The sequence below is a fragment of the Crotalus tigris genome, unplaced genomic scaffold (assembly GCF_016545835.1).
Source record: "Crotalus tigris isolate CLP2741 ecotype Arizona unplaced genomic scaffold, ASM1654583v1 scf7180000023719.973015, whole genome shotgun sequence".
NCBI lineage: Eukaryota > Metazoa > Chordata > Lepidosauria > Squamata > Viperidae > Crotalus > Crotalus tigris.
This window is the reverse complement of record NW_024100138.1, coordinates 553,963-575,838: the sequence shown is the minus strand read 5'-3', so window position 1 is coordinate 575,838 and position 21,876 is coordinate 553,963. Positions and strand designations below refer to the sequence as shown.

General features: G+C 33.0%; 1 protein-coding gene across 1 annotated transcript in view; it reads left to right on the top strand.

Annotated features, from left to right (window-relative positions):
• The window catches only part of ADGRL2 (adhesion G protein-coupled receptor L2), a 690,605-nt gene that overhangs the window by 290,243 nt on the left and 378,486 nt on the right, over positions 1 to 21,876 (top strand). Inside the window, exon 3 of the mRNA XM_039321043.1 lies at positions 5,300 to 5,437. The gene's annotated coding sequence lies outside the window, so the exon portion shown is untranslated. The remainder of the gene's footprint in view (positions 1 to 5,299; positions 5,438 to 21,876) is intronic.

Below are 21,876 nucleotides of genomic sequence, written 5' to 3'. Positions count from 1 at the left end.
CATAAACTCTCTTAATATGGGTTGGCCTTTGATCTCTTACTTGTTTTAAAAAAATTTCATCTTCTCTAAGCCAGCCCATTTTACAATCCATCTTCCATCTATCCACTATTTGTCTATATTGGAACCATGAATAAGTTAAGTTTTCATGTGTTAATTCTTCCAAAGATTTTAACTGCCAGTCTGGCCATCCCATCTTAATAACTGTACGTAAGAGACCTTGTCCATATTTACCCCTTTCCTTATACCTTCTATGGCATGCCGAGGTATAGCCCATAATGGTATTTTGAAGTCACTTTATAATACTTTCTCCACACTCTTAGCAAAGAGTTTCTTATAATATGAGACTTAAAAACCCAATCCACTTTTTTATTAAATATTAAATAGGCATGCCATCCAAAAAATAGGTCCCAGCCTTCCAAATGAAGTATTTCTGTATTTGTTAAATTCACCCAGTCGCTAATCAAGGTCAATACTACAGCATCATAATACAATTTCATATTTGGTACCTTGAGTCCACCTCTCTCACGAAAATCTTGCATTATTTTAAGTTTCACCCTTGTTTTTTCCCTGCCCAAACAAATTTATTAATACCTTTTTGCCATTCATCTAAATTACGTTCGTTCTTTAAGATAGGTAACATTTGGAACAAAAAAATAAACTTTGGCAGGACATTCATTTTAATAACTGCAATTCTGCCCATAAGGGATAACTGTAAATTATTCCAGTTTTTTAAATCCTTCTGTACCTCCATCCACAGCTTTTCATAATTATTTTTATACAATTTTACATTAGAAGCAGATAATGTAACCCCCAAATATTTTACCTTATCAACAATTTCAAAGTCTGTTAAGTTAACTAGAGCCTGTTTATCACCATTAGTCATGTTTTTAGCTAATATTTTGGTCTTATTATTATTAATTTTAAAGCCAGAAACACGTCCATATTGTTGAATCAATTGTAATAATTTCACCACCGAAGAAACAGGTTGAGACAAAGTAACAACCAAGTCATCTGCAAAGGCTCTTAATTTATATTCTTTTTTATTAATTTCTATTCCTTTTATTTCTTGAGACTCCCGAATTTTAATCAACAAAATTTCCAGTGTTAAAACAAACAATAACGGAGACACGGGCATCCCTGTCTTGTTCCTTTTTCTATTACAAAAGCCTCTGACAAACCCCCATTTACAATAATTTGAGCAGTCTGTTTTTGATATATATTGGATAATACTTGTAATATATTTTGTCCAAAATTCATCTCCTTGATTAAACACAGCATAAACTGCCAATTCACTTGGTCAAAGGCTTTTCAATTATATATGTTTTTGTGATCTCTCCATCCTAAAATATTCAGCTCAGCTATAAAAAGTTAGTATAGGTAGTCCTTGACTTACAACAGTTCACTTAGTGACCATTTGAAGTTATACCCGCACTGAAAAAAAAGACTTATGACCATTTTTCACACTTATGACCGTTGCAGCATCCCTATGTAAATCATGTGATTTACATTTGGTTGCTTGGCAACTGACTCACATTTATAGTGGTTGCAGTGTCCTGGAGTCATGTGATCTCTTTTTGTGACCTTCTAACAAGCAAAATCAATGGGGAAACCAGATTCACTTAACTGTGTTACTAACTTAACAACTTCAGTGATTCATTTAACAAATGTGGCCAAAAGAAGCCGTAAAATGAAGCAAAACTCATCTAACAAATTTCTCATTTAGCAACATAAATTTTGGGCCCTATTGTTGCTGCACGTTGTATATTGCTGAAAAGTCCTAAATCCATTTGATAGGTGGCTGGCTATCCTTCTGTGCAACTATTATTTGTATATTTTACAGAAATGCAAATAATAGGGCAGTGCCAGGCAATCAGAATAAAAACTCTAAAGAAGGGTAGATGAAGAATTTCACTTTTGCATCTGCTGTGTTGATAATTTCCTCTCTGTTTGCAAGTTCTCTTTTATATTGTACTGTGTGCACATGCTTTAATTGCTTTCTGTGATTAGACACATAACCTGCACTTCATTGTCAGAGAATATACTAATTGTCCATTCAGCACAAGTCAGCTTAATAGATGTGATACTTAATCAGGAAGTTATCCCTCAAGGAATTCCAATGTCAGATAACTGAGAAAGTTCTTTTTTTTTTCCAAAATTGCCCACATTTACTACAGTGTGAACATTAGAATAAGTTAAAGCAGTTGGGATGAGTAATTAGGCATGTAAAGTGGTAGTTGAAGATGCCATAAATTTATTATACTGCTATTCTCTTTTCTTGGTATACAAACATGCAAGATATGTATTAGAAGTACATTTCTATGCAAGGAATAACAGCCTTATTCTGACAAGTATGCATATACATATTAACATTGTGAGAGAATGAAATGACACACCTTAACATTTTGGATTTTTATCATAAAACTGTTATATTTAAATATATCTATTAATACAGTCAAATTATTTTTCTTAAACTTTCATACTAAGAAGTAGTTGGAACAGTTGTAGAATTTGTACTTCAGAATAAAAAATGGTGGTTTTGAACATAACTTCATTCCATATAGTAAATGAGGAGGTGATAAGCCACCTGCGAAAGCCAGGGGAAATCATCAAAACAATTAAAAAACAAAAATTAGAATATTTCAGACATGTGATGCGACACCCATAAAAATATGGCATACTCCATTTAATCCTTAAGATTGAAGGCAAGCGAGGTCTAGGCAGAAGAAGAACATAATGGCTTCAAAATCTAAGGGACTGGTTTGGACAAAACTCAGCAGCACTTTTTCGAGTGGCTACTGATAAAAACAGGATCGCCAACATGATCACCAACGTCCGATAACGGATATGGCACAAGAAGACGAATATAGTAAATATACCACACAGAAATGCAGATGAAGTAAAATTTAAACCTGACTTTCTCTTTTGCTAAAACTCAGACTATTGTTTTATTTTATTTTTTTTGCTATAATTTGTAATAACACAAAGAACAAAATCTAAACATAATTATTAACTTCAGAAGTTCTAGCTACCCAGCAAAATAATGATTTTTTTAAATATTCTGTGGAATTTCTTGCTGTACTAAAAAAAAGACGGCATACATTTATGTATACAAAAAGAGCCAAGAATCTTGTGAGTTATTTATTTTTTATGGGATAAAAGCTTCAATAGATGACACTCTCATTAATTGATGTATGCAAGGGTACCTATACAGCAAAGCAAGTGTGCATCTTACATTTTAAAGTAGAAAAGTCAAAGGAGTAGTTAGTGGGACCTGAAATATAAAAAGCTAAAATGGAGGTAACTCATATCCACATTCCACTGAAACTGCTTCATAATTTTAAGCAATTTATCACTGTCTCTCTCAGAGGCTGGACCATAAAATCTGACAATAATCCACAAGGAACTCCTAATTTAAATAACAATTTAAAAAAGGTTAAAATCTCAGAAAATGTTTTTACATGAGATATGGAAGTCCAGACATGAAATTTGTGAAATTTCATGAATTATGTTTTTCTGGCATATTTTCTCCTTTCTTTTTTAAAAACAGATTTAGGTTTTTTTTAAAAAAAAAAAAAAAGTTTGCACCATTTGCAAGCTCCCCAGCCAAACCCTACTTTATTTTTCACAAATATGTTTATGCTGTTTTGAGTTCATTCGATTATATGCCATATACATTTATATCCATTCAGTCTGATCTTAACATCAGTAGAAATGTGATCAGATTATGACATTTTGAGAATCACATGTTTCTCTACTTACTATATACTTTATCTTACTATACTCCCAATACTCTGACATTTATTGTGCTCACCATCCTGACCCCACTCCAATGGTAAGGCCTACATCTGAATTGATTTCACAGTTCTTGCTGTAAAGAATCCTTCCAGACAAGGCTTGCATAGCACAATCAACTTGCTTCAGTCACAAAATGATGTCAGCTTCTACTTTTCCAGTCACATGGCTTTTTTTTTTTCAAGAAAAAAAGGAAGAAAAGCCTAAACAATTACACAGTACAAAATGAACAATAGTGCTAGCAGCCATTCATTCCCAAATGAAAATCCCCAATCCTCAAGGAAAAGATATTCAGTACCTTTAATTTTCCACTCTCTGGTGAAAATTACGGTAGGTGAAATGATCAGACTACCACAATGTTATACTTTTTGAGGTGCAATAATCAGACTACCACATTATAAATTGCTCATAGCTTTAATCACAACATTATCATACAGGCTATTTTAATTCCAGCACTTTGTGTAAAATATTTTAGAGCTACTTTTGAAAACAGATAAATTCCCAATTTTCCATTTTTTATAGTGTTTCCTAATGTGATCCAGGATCATTCCTTGCTTTGTATCATTCTGATCCATTTTCGTATTGAATTCTTTAATTTTGTCTGATTGCTATTTATACTTGGAAGAAAACCAGCATTTGATGAGAGAGTCCATACACTGAAAACAATGTGCCATCGCATATAAGTTGTTGTTTTGGATTGTGCGTGCAGAGCCCATCTTTTGGACATCTTTCTTGAATTTTAGTATGGTGACTTTTCATCCCAGAAACATTCTTAGTATTAGGTGTTTTCTCAGTAACAATTCTAGTAACATTTTTAATTACCAAGTAGTACTTATCATCCTTCCCCCATACTGTTTTTGGAATAGAGAAAGCCACTGCAGTACAGCAGAAGACACGAACCTGCCTGCCTGATGAATATAAAGTATTCCCCTGAGCTTAACAGCCATTATTAATGTGCATCTCCAATAGGCATTTTTAAAATTCATTGAAAGGTTAAAGGACAGACTTTCAACTGTTGTTTTGCATTTTGTTTGGGGAGATTAGTTTTGTACTTTTCCACAAAGGAAGTGTGAAAAGATATCAGCAAATTGCTTTCCATTAATTACATCTGCTGCATACAAGGGAATTCACAAAAAGAAAAGGAGGGGAAAAAATTCCTGAGGGCCATCAACATTTAAAATGGGTTTTAGCAGCCTGACCAGACAGAATGCAAAGGCTTTTTAAAAAAACTCCATTAAAATTTGTAGATCAAGCCTATATTAAGCAAAAGAAAAGGATCTAAAAGAAGATAAATGCTGATTTCTTTCCACACTACTAACAATTTTTAAAAACTGACTCACTATTGAGTGGATAATATTGATAGAAAAAATGGAGGCTCTTGACAATCTAATTTAAGCATAAACATCTGAATTTATTATTAGAATTATTTTAAATGTAATATTTAAAAAGTATTCACTAAATAAATGACACTTTTTCTTTTCTTTTTTTCCCTCCCCTTTGGCACCAGGAAACAGCAAGTCTTCAAATTTCTGGAACAGAAGATGGTACAGCAGAAATTATAATTTTCAGTTTTATTTATCAAGTCAAATTTAGAACACCAAGCAACCTTCCTCATCCAGCATCTTTCCTAATTTTGCTCTCTCAGGTATCTTTCCTATTACAATAATCAGATTTTGCAAGCAAGTTTGCATCATTTGTGTAACTAATGATTACAACGCTTCTTTCTAGTTACTACTGTTTTAGCTTTCCATATATCGGGATATGGAGAGATCTTTAATATAATTGGAAATGAATAATTTGAGACCTGGACTTCAACCTATATAACTTCCATTTTATACCTCATGATTCCAATGATAGTATAAAGAAAAGTGTCCCCTTTGTAGAGAATTAAGCCAATTAAGATCTTACCACTAGAACAGGGACGGGCAATTAATTTTCCCAAGAGGCCATATGAGAAATTGAAACTCTCATGGAGGGCTGCTGCTGCCCCACCAATGCCCCGCCCCGACTGATGTCACCCACTCCCTCCTGCCAACATCCTGCCCCCATATGGTGTTGCCCCATCCCTGATACCAATGCCCAATCCCCCCACCAACCCACTGCTGTATGCCAGAGTGGAACAGTCCACAGGTCCAAAAGTGGTCCATGGGCATAAAATATGCAGGTCTTCTCTAGAGTTATTGTTGAATCCTAGTACTTTAAGATATGTGCTACTGATTTAACTGTTGCAGATTTTGAAAACAGTTCAATATTCTTTAATAGCAATAGCAATAGCACCTAGATTTATATACTGCTTCACAGTGCTTTACAGCCCTCTCTAAGTGGTTTACAGAGTCAGCATATTGCCCACGACAACCTAGATTCTCATTTTACTGACCTCAGAATGATGGAAGGCTGAGTCAACCTTGAGCGGGTGAGAATCAAACTCTTGCCAGTCAGGAGAATTAGCCTGCAATACTGCATTCTAACTAGTGCGCTACCATGGCTCTTACAATAATTGTACAATTAATATGTTGCAAATGCAGAATTTACCTGAACTGAAGGTAACTCTAAAATGGTCCTTGCCCCAAAGCATGATTTGATAGAAAGAATGTGAGGTAATCTTTATTATTAGAGAAATCAGCTATACATGCAGGGAAACAGCAGTTGAACACAAACCACAAAGCTACATGTATATAATTGTTTAGTAAAAAAAAAATATTTGATACACAACACAGCAGCAGCAATATAATGATTCCTACTAAAACAAAATGGTAGTTTGATCCTTCTTGACAGGATAGTTTGCATCATCGTGAAACTTCAACCAGTAGTTCCAGTAGCTGTGAATGTGTAGCATCCTCAAAGGCCTCTTTTAGCTACGATTATTGTGGGAAGAAACAGAACAAGCAAAGCAATGTAGCCATTTTGCTTATAGTAGGAAGGAACCCACACTCCTTTGTGAAAGGAAAAAAATGCTTCGCTTCTGCACACTCCTACAAAGTTCATAGTGAGAGCAAATTCCATTCATAACATCTGACATCAGTTCTTTAACCTTATTCAAGCCTTATTCAATATTTTCACTGTAGTTGTTAGAAAAGTACCATACTTATTATGGTTATAGTGCCATATTGCAATAATATGCTATACATAGTCTACCATATAGCTTGGCAGAAGTATATGATGACTTCCCCTGAATGCACTACTTTCTCTCGAGAAACTAATTTGCTGAAATGGAAATAACCTGATTCTACTAAGTTGTGGAATGAATCCTACTCCAACCATACAAAATTAATAAAAGGGACAACTTCTTACCAAAGCAATACAGAAGCGAGGGCATTTGAAATATGTCAATTGTAAGATTCCCTACATGCTTTATGTTCATTACATTGATACATTTATTTGGAACTGTAGGTTCTAGCACTCAAAGATTTTTGTCATAAATTCTCCTGTTAATAACTAACCAGTATTTTTCTACCCTGAAGATGTTAATCTGTGGTTAAGATAAACTCAACACTATCGCTACTTACTGTATTTTTTCTATTAATTGTAGCTCAGTTATACAGAATATGCTGCTATTCAATTTACTTTATGTCTTTCATCTAGCCTGACATTATCATAATCCTATGTACATATAAATCTCCGATTAAGTAGAAACCTTGAACATTTTCCTAGTCAATTATGACAAATATAATGATAGATGTACAAGTACAATAGATAGCTGAGTTCTGGAAGTTTGCAGTGTCATAATGTGGGATTCCAGATAAAACACTCCCTCCCTTCAATTTAGTGTCATAAATCCTTTTGAATTAAGCATTTTGATACAGGCCTTTTTGAATGGAAATTTGGAGTCAACCTTGAACTAATAGAATTATTAACTATTCTTAAGTCTTTTTAAGTGCTCTTGAGATAAGAACTCTACCCTTTGTTGTCCTGAATCCAGTGTACATTCAGGAACCTATTTCTTCTCAAGTATGGAAGGATATAATTTGGAGAGTGGGAATGAGTCTGGGTGCCTTTATAATCATTAAAACAGATGCAATTCATGTCAAAAGCAGTACATTGCTACTATTAAATTATTAATAATGACACAAAATACAGAAAATACAGTGTTTAATATATATTTTTACCTTTGTAAATTCCTATTCTCTGGTAATGTTAACAAAATTCAAAATCAGTTTCATAAAATGCATCTAGTAGGTTTGACATTCTCAGCTGTATAGAGCTGAACAGGGTCAAATAACTCTCAAATCGTTTTAATTCAAACTCCTATCCAATCATGACTTAATCTTTCATTTTGATTATGCATGATTAACATCATGAGTGAAATTCCTCCTTTAGCACATTATTGACATGCAAAAAGTAATAAAAAACACTTCTATTGTTCATTCTTATAGGGCTTATAATTATTGCACTTTTAATTCCATATCAGTTTGTACAGTCATGGGTGATTCAATAATTAGGTAGAGAAACTGAATAATTGCAAAGACTTAGAATACCCTGTATGATACAAAGTGCTAGAGTTAATAGTGTATGGCAAGAATGATGTAAAGAAATCTAATTGAGAGACCCTGAAATTCCAATTTATTTACTAGCTAGGCATGGCTACTTTACTATGAACTTGTCCAGAGATTAGATCAGTAGCAGAAGTCCTTTAAAAATGATTTCATTTTCTGATTGTTAGTCTATAGAAAGAGAGCTTCTGTTGTATTCTCCAAATAAAAATGAATTCCCCTAAAAGCTGTTTTGCCTTTCCTTAGCCAGATTTTTTTTTCAGCTTGAACTGTTTTATAGAGATTCAAACTGCTCTTATAATATTTTATATGTTTTTATCTGTTATTGTTGTAAGCCATTAAAATATGTCATGGCTAGAGAAGTGAAAAGTGAATGAGATAATAGTAAGTAGTCAAGAGTATAATAGGAATTTTATTTGAATAGAAAGCTGTTCCATGCACCAGGCCAACTAGACAAATTATCCTGAAAGGAAGAGTGTTTAGATTAGTGATGTACTTGTAAACGTTCTGGTAAAAATGACTTAATCCAGGATTTTACAAACTTTGTGATGGTGTGATCCCCAATAATAAAATTAATGATTTTTTGGGGGAGAGGGTTGTATTAGAAAGAAAGAAATACATGTAGCCTTTTCAGTTGTTCAGTTTATATAATATAATTTTGTAACTTCCTAAAATAATGCCTTTTCATTGGAAATCAATAATAAAGCGGTCTAAATCATATGTTCTGTATATATGGTTGAAAGGATAACCTCTACATACAAACAAAGAATACTGGGAAAATGGGAAAAGATAAACATGCTTAATTTGTGTAATTCTACCTACTCTTATTTCTTGTTTTACATTAATTTTAGATTGATGTATGCTATTTAAAGCAGCAACTGTGAAAAATCTTGACTTGGCTGTAAGTTTGTCTAGGCAGAATGGAGACATGTTTTTGATTATCCTTCCACTAAACTTTAGGATTGTGCCTCAAATTTGTTGTGATCTACTTCCCAGGTAGATACAAATCACATTTGAGAAGCCTTGACTGAAGCATAATCAATGGATTCATATTCCTTTTACAATAGTATGTGTAACTATGTATGTAATATGACTAACGTAGTCTCTCTGTGTGTAGATGAGTAATATGTGTAGCAGTAAGAATGAAAATGCATGGAATTGAGAAGAATGGAGCAGAGTAATCTCTAAATAAGAATTATTTTTGAATGCCTAGGATAGTTTAAGAATAGATTAATGGTTATCGTACTCTTTGTAGATAAAGAAAGGATAGTATTTAAGCTAGTCTCCACAAGATCATTGGGGATGACAATGCTAGGCCCCAAAGGTAATAATGACTGAAGAAATATAATTTCAAATTTTGATTTAAATAGACAAGCAGATGATGAGTTAGAAAAAAATGAAATCAATGAGAGTCCAAGATAGCATTATATTAATCAGTAACTTCAATTGTCATCATGAAGTACGGAAACACAAATTTCATTTCTAATAAAATTGTAAAATGTCTAGATTTGTATACAATTGTGGCCTAGAGCATTTGTTCTTAGGAACTCAAGCAATATGTACAAGGCTGAGCAATAAATTTTTTTTTAATAATATTTCTTATCCCTTTTGCTTAAGAGAAAATGAAACATAGAGAATTCTCTCAGCTGCTGTTGAAAACTAAATCCCACCATGTCACACATTTCACAATGCTAGCTTGTCAAAGCCTTCAAAATTCTAGCCACAATAAACATGTTGTTGAAATATGTCCATAGACATTCCAGTTGTTGTTAATGATTGCATTGCTTCTCTAGGCTTCACAATCCCCCTCCTCCACCAATCCTCTTAAGATAAACTGAACATTAGAGAAAGGGATCCTAAAATGTCCTTGTGCTTCAGAATTGTTAGTTGCATGTGCACAATTGTGACTGAGTTGGTCTTTGTTTGAGTGAGAATAAAAGTCATAGCTTCGATTTCTATGATTCTGAAAGGCAACTGATAGGAACATGTAGAGGTGCATTGAAATGTCTACTTTTGGGGGGCTGACTCATTTAATAATTACAAAACAAATTTTGCTAATGGTTTAATAATGCAATTTGATTGTCACTCATTAGAAAAGGAATTAAAATAGGTATGTAAGGGTCAGGCAACTTATTCCATTTAAAGTCATTGATAAAAGGGAAGAGTATATGTTCCACCATAATATATTATAATTATAATTAATAATAATCTATTAATATTATTAATTACTATGAGGATTTTGGTTAGGATTGTATCATGAGTATTATATTCTAACTGAGAAACTGCTAATAAATGGAAGAAACACTTGTTTATAACCACAGTGTATCAACTAATAAGAAACAATGAGTATCCATAGCATAAAAATCTTTTTACCCAAAATCAGACCTATACATTGGAAAGAAATGAAGAGCTGGAAACCATAAATCAGAAGAGTTAACATTTTAAAGGAAGCTAAAGAAACTGAATAGGAGTAAAATTGAATACAGTAGCTATATATGTCCTTTTATTTTATTTTTTGAAATCTACTACTTAATTTTTTTTCATTATACTTTTAAAAATTCAGATTACCTATGGCTTCACGAAAATATATATATATTTTTAAAAAAATCATAAAGTGTGTTTGCTAGTAAACACAATGTCTTTTTTTGCTAATACCAGGAAAACATGTCCCAAAGCAATAGTTCCCCGCTTAAGACACGTTAGCTGCTAATGAGGAAAACACAGCAAGAACCTCATTGAAGTGTTTTCCTTTGTTTATCTTCTGGGAGTTTCCTCTGTCATAGCATAAGATTCCCTGACTATCAATGAGTCTGAAAATGTTCATATTCTGCCAAGAATCAAGTTATAAAGTTTGTACGCCAGTGCTTTAAATTAATCTAAAATAATACAAAAGGGAATTTGCCATCTTGGAAGGCTTTATACAGCCTCATCACTATTGTCTCAATTAATAAAAGTGTTCCATATCACTGAAGTGACTTTTCTCTTTTGTAACCAATTATGCCACCAATAGAGGGTGTCTCTCTAAGGATGTATATTGAAGCTGACAGGAAATCAAGATTTAACAAAATCTATGATTGTACTGGATTATTTGCTGGAAGTAGTTGCCTTGATCAACATGATAGTTCCCTGCTAGAACAGAACTTGCATCCAAGTGCCAAGCTTTCCAATGAGCCCTACTAATTCAACATGCAAATTAAAATGTAATCTATCCAATTATATTAATCTAAACCATGGTCATATAGCTTCACTGAAGTTGTAGTATCATAAACAGAAATTGTAACACTCTTTTACACCTATGAGCCCATTTACAAGTTTAAGAAATTTTGTAGCTCTAGTGGTAGAACTCATCTGTTTCATAGAAAAGACCCAAATCCAATCTCTGTAACTACTAAGACCAGTTATCTGAATTTCTGGACTGCTTTGGCTTTGCAGTGGTCCAAAATTGTTTCTTGCCATAACTTTTTTTATGGTCCACCCTGGGATTATGATACAAAGTTCTGAGTTTAATATCAGGTTACTACTTCATAATTTATTTTTTTTTAAGTCTGGGTTTGCACAACAGAAGGCAAAAGTAAAGCCAATTATTAAGGTTACAGTGATTTATACAACTTGATAATTAATATATTTTATACTGTTTGCTACATGAACCCCCCTGAAATATAAAATAATTAGCTCCATGCAATAGGTCATTGAATAAGACAATTACAATCTAAACTTTAAGTAAGGAAAATAATATTATTCTGTTCACTTTTTAATTTGATAAATAAATACTATAGTTCCCCTGTCTTGTGCCTTTAAGCATTAATATTCAACTCTGAAACATCAGAACAAAAACCTATGAACATAAAAAACATATACTCACACATGTACTTAGGTGAACAATAAGTGCATACATGAAGAGAGCATAATTGCATGCAATATAAATACTTCTTTTTATAGTTTTTTTTCACACATACACAAACATTTGTTAAAATTTCCTAATAAGCTTTCTAATAAGAAGTAATGTTTCAAAATATTGGATGAAGGAGGGGGGAAACATATTACAGTACCATGAAATATGTGTTTTAAAAGATTGTTTTCCTATTCAGCCAAGCAGCTATGTTTTGTTATAAATATGTGAAATTACTAGATTGTCTTGGATTTTTTTCTTTAAAAATAAAAATGGGGAGTCACTGCATCATTAAGCTTTGAATGAATATAATGTAACTATTGAAGCTGCTTAAAATATTTCCTAACCATAAATTATTATCCAAAAATATTTTTCAAGCAGATAAAAAGAGTTGTCAATTCTGCATAGTGAATGCCTCATAAGGGGCTCATTTATGGTTGAAAACTGAATAAAAGCAGTAAATTAAGAACAGACGTAACCATAGAGAAACTGTAATCCGCTGCAGATTTCTCTGGTGAATGAAGTATTGTTGTGTGGATTTGCTCTCCTTGCTTGTACTGTTTAACCACTCACATCTGTGACTGGAGTGGACTCCATGCACACAGATGAATTTTATTCCGTAACTCCTCCCTCACAGCCGCTCTGAAATAAGCACATGCTAGTTAACCAAGCCTTGAGAAACTGCCCAAGAAACTGCCCTTTCTGTTTTGTTGGACCTTTGCTATTGAAAGACATGAGTACAAGTTCAAAAGGCTTAGTAAAAAAGATCATGCAAAAACACTCACTAAATATATACATTTACTGCATTGCAAATACTTAGCTTTATAGGAATGTAAACTGTAACATTTTGGTTTGAATCAAGTCCTCATCTTTGCTGCCAGGCTTGTCACTAGTACACAAAATTAGCACCCTGCGGTACTTTGAAGACTTGACAGGAATTCAATTTGGCCTTATTTGTCTTAGTTAAATGATATACAGAGCCAATCAGATATTTTCCTTGAATCAGTTTGGGGAAATACACCATGCCCTCCATTCACCATCAGGACCTATCGGATTCCAGTGGGCTGCAGAGCCATGAATAAAAGTTAGCATCTGACACCTGAAACGCTTCATGATCTCAGAAGTAAAGTAAGACATTTTTCATAGAAAGCATTGCTTAAAATATAAGACATTTTTATTTTGGCCAGTGCATCACTTTCTCATTCCTTTGAATTTCTTACCCTTATCATCATCATAACTTTTCAAAGGTTGTTTCAACCTACACCACAGCAGATTCTCAATACAAGCGCTCAAGATTTTGCCTAGTCCTAGCCTTTTCCTTGGGTCCTGAATCACAGAACACTAAAGAACCTTGCTTAAGAAACAAATTGAAATTACCACTGATAAATAACTTTTGCTGTTCTCAGCTAGATATCAGTGGTAAATTGAAATAATATGAAGTTAGCTCTATTCAATTCTCAGCCTTTTACCACTTTTTACCAGCTAGTAGCTAATATCTCCAAAAATGCTCTTCTTCTCTAGTAATCTTAGCTGCTTCATAAATTTGCATTATCAGTGGACAGCAGGAGCAGAGATCTCAAGTCATCAGGACAACAAAGCAACTATGTCTGTTTTCCAAGCACAGGATACAATCACAGTTGTTATGTATGATTCCTCAGGTCTGTGAAGATACAAGGTCATTTATATGCATGCATACTAGTTTTGTGTATGAATATAATATACCTGATAATGCAATACATGAGTAGAAATATTATGTTCACATTATACTCAGAGAGAAGTTATTGATGTGTTTGATAAAAGATGAAACCTGTCCTATCACTAACTCTTGAAATAAATTTAAAGATTAAATTGTTCCAGTAAAGAGCACACTAAAATATTTCCTATACATAAATTATGAAACATTGTATGAGGACAAATATAGGATCTTATGTCCATATTTATAACTTAATTTTTTTTTCTCAACTTAGAATAATGAACAAATGAATGAACAATGCCCTCACCATGTAAAGACTAAACAGTATAATGATAAACTGAACATTTCCAAAAAATTGTGAATTTTTTGTGTTGAGAATTTGTGTTGATTTGTCATGGAAAAAAAAATGAAAGAAATGAGCTGTGCTTTCACAACTACTAGTGGAATAACATAACAAGTAACTTACTTGAGCAATGGTATCAGCAAGCAGAAACAAAGAATTGGTCTTATACTTGCAGGAGGACGAGTAAAATCTTATACAAACAAGAGTTAATGTACAGATCATGAAAAAAATGCCTGTAATCTTTCAGCTCTCTTAGAACCCAAATTGGAACTTTAGTTTTGATTTGTTTCAGAGCAAATTGAAGGTAAAATAAGAATGACTATATTAAACCTGCACTACTGGAGTAATGTTCTTTTGTTAAACTTTTTAAAAACAAATATCATTCTAAAACTCTTTCCTTCACACACACACACCCCCATGGAAGCACTAATAAGCATAATTAAAATTAGTAAGGGATTTGGTATTCTGCAGCAAGTCACATTTTGCAGAAAAGGTTAGAGGTTCATTCACTACAGCACATCTAAAATGTAGAGATGGTAGGTGAAAAGGGTCTCTCTTGAAAGTGCTGAAAAAAACAATCATTTAAAAGGTCAGACTTTCATTTAAAAAAAAGCAAAAAAGTCTTTAGTAAGCAACTAAATGCATGTTTTTATATGAGGGGAAAATGCTGCATTTTAAAAGGTTAGCAAAAAGTCTAAATAGGCTGTGGTATTAGAAAGAAATCACTGGTCTTGTTTTAAAGCCACAGCTGCAGTGTTGTACATTTCTTGAAAAAATCTGATATACAACTAAAGAGTTGTACCATTCAGGATTATGGCAATTTTGCAGACAAGAATGTAGCTGAGGGTTAATCAATTCTTATCAGTTTGTTCTAATTCAACTGATCTACAACAGTCACAAGGATACATTCCTAAATTACTGCTGAAAATTCAGTGCACTTTCTTGGTGTAAAATTATGCTACAAATTATATGTAATTATATGGCAGTATGTTCTATATTTCAAGTAAATATTTGTATGATTGGGCTGCTGAATTTGATGTATGTATGTATGTATCTATGTATGTTATTTCAGCACTTGACAAGAAACAACATAGAAAGTCTGGGCCCACAACTTTCCACAATACCTTTCTTTGTGAATAAATGTTAATCATCCATAAATGAAATGAATAAATGAAATAAATAAATGAAATGAATAAATAAATCACTGGTTGTGGTTTTCCAGCAAAAATATATTCATTTCTGGTAAAGAGTATTATAGATCTAACATAGAAAGAAAGAAAGAAAGAAAGAAAGAAAGAAAGAAAGAAAGAAAGAAAGAAAGAAAGAAAGAAAGAAAGAAAGAAAGATAGTAAAACAATCAGAAATAAAAACTGAAGTCTACCAACTAGGTTATTTCGAAATCCGAAGAAAGAGATAGCTTGTTTAATAAAAACCTTGAATTGCTACAATATCTGTCTGCAACAGATCAATACACGACCCATAACATATTGTGAAGAACTGAAAATTTGATTCTCTTCCTTCCAAGCACTGTTTCAAATTTGTATTCATTTTGTTTGAGCCATACTGCCCAGTCTTTACTCATGGAACTATAAAATCTTTAGACAACATGGCAGAAAGAAATATTTCTAAACTCTTCATAGTTAATAGGATGTTACGGTTATCTCCCCTTTTTTCTGCTTTTACAGAGTGCAAGAGTAGAAAGAGATATTGTTTTGTTAGTCATGGGTAGCTTTCATTGAAACATTATTTTTCTAGTAGTTGCAAGAATGGAAATAGATGAGTTAATATTTGATATATTTGAAAGAAAACCTGCTTTCCCTATCTCTAAACCCAAATTAAATTCTTGCCAATTTCTGTATTGAGACACTGTAACACATGAATGTGGCAGTGAACAGTTTCAAAGGAACACCTACTATTTGTTTCAGAGGAATAATTATGTCCACTGCAGTTATCCTCTTTCATTTGCTTTGCTTTCCATTTGAGAGGACAGCAAAATCTATTTCCCAGACAATCTTGCATAGCAAAGATATTAATACTGTGGGGTTTAATTGTATCCTGTGTTTAAATACACTGTGGGTGAAACCCTAGACCTCTCCTTAATTGCTGTGAGAAAATAGCCTGATTTCTCTGAGATTAGGCACACGCTTATATATACTATGACCCAGGAGTGCCTTCTTCAGAATTAATCTTCTAAGGTAGTTAGGATTTATGATTCAATGTGCTGTGGACCCATTCATGACAAACGGTGTCTAATCAACCAACTTCACCCTCTAGATCTTTCTTTGACTATTGGAGTTTTCCTTCAGCTATTCATTTCACACATCCCTTGTCCCGTTGCTTATTAGCAAACCAACCTCAGAGAAGGCAATTGGAGTAAACGTAATGATTCCTCTTTAATTAAAGAGGTTTATGCTTTAAGTAATATCCTCGCAAACTGGAAATGAGCAGAATGTCCATTTCAGCTGCCTACAAAATGATCCATTCAGTTCATCTCACAATATTTCACTCGCTATTGATGCTTTTTTTGGAGGCATATTGCAGTGGCTTCCTCCCCACCATGAGCCAGGATTCCATCTGCACTCTTAAGGCTGTTGCTATTAGATATTGCAAAACGTGCTGCCTTTCAAATATTTATATTCATCAGCCTTTCCTTTGTTTATATTTTTGGCAGCAGAGTTTCTATTAAAAATGGGCTTCTCTTGCTTAACTAAACAAAATGTGTCAAAATGGACTTTGCTTCTAAATATCGGCAGAGTACCTTTGGCAATTGGAAGGAGTTCAGAATCAACACACCACCCCAAGCAACTGTGCGAACTACACTCACATCTGTAATCTCATTGGACGTTTCTCTGGGAAAAGATTTTGACAAAGTATGTGCATTCCTTTGTCTATGTCCCTTTGCCATAAATGGGAATAATAGCATATGGGCAGTTTCAAAAGGCAAATGTGATAATTTGCAGCCTCCAAAGTGGAAGGCAAGCTAGACAAATTCACAAATCTCAGGGTCCCTGGTTTGTTACAGATTTGGCAGAAGGGTGCGCTTCCTTTCTTAAGGCCTTTTTTCCCCTTTTTCATTGAAATCACAAGGCATAGATCCTTTGTACATGACTGTGCCCAAAATGTTTTGTGTGGAAGAAAAGAAAAATGACAATTAGAAACAAACTGTAGATACTCGTTTATATTGACGACATTAAAAAAAACCACACAATCAAACAGCTCCAGATTATAATTTAACTGGATAAATGGCCTCCCCTGCCTACTCTGATGCTAATGGTTATATACTTTAATTTTCCCCCTCCTTCCCTGTCTTGTTTCCCCCCCCCCATTCAATATATGATCAGAAGCAGACTCAAAGGAAAACATTTCTGTGGTCAACCCTCTAGCTATTGTTACAGCAATAAGCCTTGCTTGGCTGAGAGCGTGTTGCCTGCCTGTTTGAGTCTCTCTGGAGGGAAATGCAGTCTTCATTAAACAAGCCTTTTAACAGTAAGCCAAGCTTGATTAAAATCAGATACAGATGAAATCATTCCTTTACCTTTGTAGTTCTGGGCCTTTGCAATAATTCTGGAGGCTTAATAATACTTAAGAGACCTCAGGAATCCTACTGAATAGTTGTTCTTTGCAATCACTCTTTAGAAAAGTCCAAATGAATGGTAATTTATTTCTGTTCTAAAAAAAAATGTTTATGTGACGCATGCATAAGTAACAGGAAGACTGGACAAAAGTTTGCGAAGTTCACAGTGCTGTGTAGAATCTTTCTGTAAGCACTTCTTAGAGACTTTTTTTTTTTAAAGGTAGTCTTTAAAATTTTGCTCAGTTGTCTGATTCCGGTTGTCAGAATATAAATGTCTGGCAACAATCACAGGTGACATTATGTTAACACGGAGCTACTGCTCTGTCAGATTCACTCAGTATTTGACCAATCACTCTTGATTTTTCCTACCTTAGACCTTTTAAGGTATGTTTATAATTTTAACAAACATCAGACTAAAAGAATGTGAGCCCTGTTTCTCTCCTTAGGTGTCAGGGAGTGGAGGGTACAATAGACTGGGCTTCCTGAAAGCTATTAAACCCATTGCCAGTTATTTAAAACAAATTTCAGATTTATTAAATTCACATCAGTAAATGTGATCTCGCTGATCTGAATCCAGGACTGATTTTGTATTTGTATTTTTTTATTTTTTACTAAAAGTGGAGACTGAATTCTAGTCTCACCCGAAGTATGAAAGCTAGCTGGTTGAGAGGCTTTGGGCCAGCCTCTGTCTCTCAGCCCAGCCCACCTCATAAGGTGGTTGTTGTCAGAAAAATAGAAAGATGAAGGATTATTAGATATGTTCACTGCCTTGAGCTATGTGTAAAAATAATAAAGGGAGGAAATAAGTACACATGGTGCGAGTTTTTGTTTGAAAAGCCAATACAGGATTTTTTCGAATTCACACATTAGTGAATTAGTGAGTACATTTTCAAGTCTTTCTCACAAGTCCACAGCCCTAGCTGTTGGATAAAACCTTCATTCAAACCATAGATCATTTACTTTTTGATCATTTACTTAAATATGTAAAGATAGTTTCAAGCATCTGAATGCAAGAGCAGAGCTTTCAATTCACCCTATCTGTGAGTAAGCAAACAACTTCAACTAATCAGGATTCTGGCTGCATTCATGACAGCAGGCATTCAATTTACCAAGATTGCTTTAGCAGTATGTGTTTAAAAGGCCTTAAAAGACTTTTTTCTATAGATTTCTCATTCTCAATGTTTGTTTTTACTTGTTGTACACGGTCATTTTAATTGCTCTAACATTTAAGCAACACTGGAATCATCAGGCTCTATGAAACCTACATTTTCTTTAATCCATAGCTATTGTGGACAGATCCTGCCATGAGTAAAATTGTGAGCTGGATTGTTATTTGCTGCATGATTTGTACACAGATGGGATGATGGGCAACCCAGGTAATTATATCCAAAATTTAAGTGCAAATCCAACCTGTTACAAGTGTTGACATTGTGCTGACTGTATTACATCTTCATATAAACTATCACCAATTCCCTTCAATCAAAACATTTCAACCACAGATTTTCCTTTGGGTATACAGACTCTTTTTATCTATAACATTTGCTTACTTCTTCAATCAAAACAAAATATGTTCTTATAAATATATCAGAAATATGCTATTTGTCTATCTGCCTAACAGCATTTCACTAAGATAAGTCAGAGTATCAGTTTCAAAAATTAAAGTAAAACTATCAGCCCCGTGATCTTTATGAGGTACAGATTTATTTTTATCTATAGCTCTTGTATTAAAACATCACATACATCACTGTCATAAAAATTCTTATCTCTAAGCAAACTATTTAAGAATAGTATGTTTACTTGCTAGTTCTATCTGGTATGCTCCCACTCCATTAATGATATAGTCTTTCAATTAAAGATAACTATGTCATTAAACGATATATCCTAACAAATGTAATTAGGTATCTAATGCTAATCAATCTAGTTACTTTGATTCACTCATCCTCTTAAAGTGGATACCATGCATTTTTTTAAATTTTATTTTATTTTTCCATTTTAAAAATAAAAATCCCTAAAAACTATTTGAATACACAGTTCTTAGTTTAAAACTCTAGAAAGAATCCCTAGATTGCATCATAGTATTAAATTCTGGTTCACCAATCTTAGTAATTGCCTTCCCTGTAACTAAGCACTTCATTTGTTCAAACTTGCAGGAGCTGTTTTTGAAGTGCTGCATTAATAGAGCAATTCTGCACTTTACTTTTATTATGTTCCAACAATGGGATCTTTTATTTTCTAGAAATTTGTTTTGTATAAAGAAGTGAACATTGGTGTAATGTATAAATAGGTTTTTCTGTGTTACATGTTGCCTATTGCTTTGTGGTTTTTGTTTTAAAAATGAAATCATTTGTTTCTGTCATTTAACAGACATATTCAATGTCCATATTTAAAATGAATTATTATCTCAGGATAAAAATTTTCCTGTCTTGTAATTGTGTACTAGATAATCCCCTAGATCACCCATCCTTTTGTCCTTAAAATAAAGGATAATTCACAATTTGGAAGCTGAGTGACCAAGGAAGGGCCAATATCTGTGTAATAACTTTTAAAATGAAAAAGATGAAATGTATTCAAATGATCAGATGAGTCTATTAGACTTAGTTTTTCAATTATTTTAAAGAAGAACATATCCTGAAGTCTTATCAAATCTTTGTACTGCCACTTTTAAGTACTGGTAGAATAAAGATATTGTTTCAATTATTTCTCTAAAACCTTTAATTCATTTTACTTCTCAATACATTTGTTGGCATAGCAGGTTTTGATGAAACTACTAACTTGCTTAGCCATTTTATCTTTTGTTTTCAATATTTTTTTTCAATTACCATTCATTTTAAATAAATATATCCAAAAACTCTTTAAAATACAGTTACAATAAAAATACTAAAGCAATATTGACAGTTTTATATTTTTAAATTGATACCAAATGTATTAAGTAAAATACAGTTAAGCACTTGGAGTTTTTTGTATTGCAAGTTACTTTTGTTGAAAAGGTAACCAAATAACTGTCTCTAAAATGTGGGTAGTGGTCAAAACATTCAGTTTTATCTCTGTGCCTTGGCTCTACTACTTAATCAATGCCTTCCTTTATTTCACAAAATTTATTTAAAACTTTTTTTAAAATAAAAATAAACACAAACTAATATAAAATAAGGAAAAGAAAAGAGAAAGCAATCAAAGAAAAAGCTAAAAGTGCATGAAAGGAAATAGTTAAAGGACAATCAGAAAAGAAAGAAAAAAGATACAAAGAAGTGGCTTCCATTTTATTTTACAGCAGTTATAAATACAATCGTAAGTTTACTTCTTCCCTATGGTTACAACTTAACTCTGTTCTTTCTGTAATCTGTTCCATCTAATCTTCAAAAGCATAAATCCTGTTTCACGCAAAAAGTCAGTAAGGGTTTTCCAGTCTGCAGTAAATGTATATATTATCCTTCCTCTAATCAAAGGAATTAATTTAGCCATCTCAGCAAGTTCTATCAATTTTACCAGCTATTCATCTTTGTGCATATAGCAGTCTCATTGCAGATACCATGTACAAAAAAAATATATTAAAAAAATCCATGATTTCCAACTGTTTGTCCATACACTTCAGCTTCAATTGTATATTAATCTTCAAAATCGTCTAGTATATGTATTTAACCCAGAATTTTCTAACTTTTTTACATGATAAAAAGTTTGGTTTTAAATTTGAAGTGCCCTTATACATTCTAGACAATTTATCTGGTAACATACACCAATGATACAGCAGTTTATAAAAATTATATTTAAGATTATAATATAATGTATATTTCAAGTTTTTCATTGCATCTGTTTTGTGTAGTCTTCTCTGATACGTCCATTTAGATCTTTTCCAATCTTCTTTAATATTTTTTCTAAAAATTCCCTCATCCTTAAAATCTTTATTTCTTTCTTTATTCCTTTGTAACCCAGAAAAAAATATAATTCACCAAATAGAATATTTTCCTTATATTTTAAAAAATGTGATAATTCTTTAACTATAAAAGGACTGTACCGTAAAATTTGGTTGTTCTCATGTTATAGATTGAAATTACAGCTGTGAGCATAATTGAAATCCTTTGACTTCCAGTTATGGTCTAT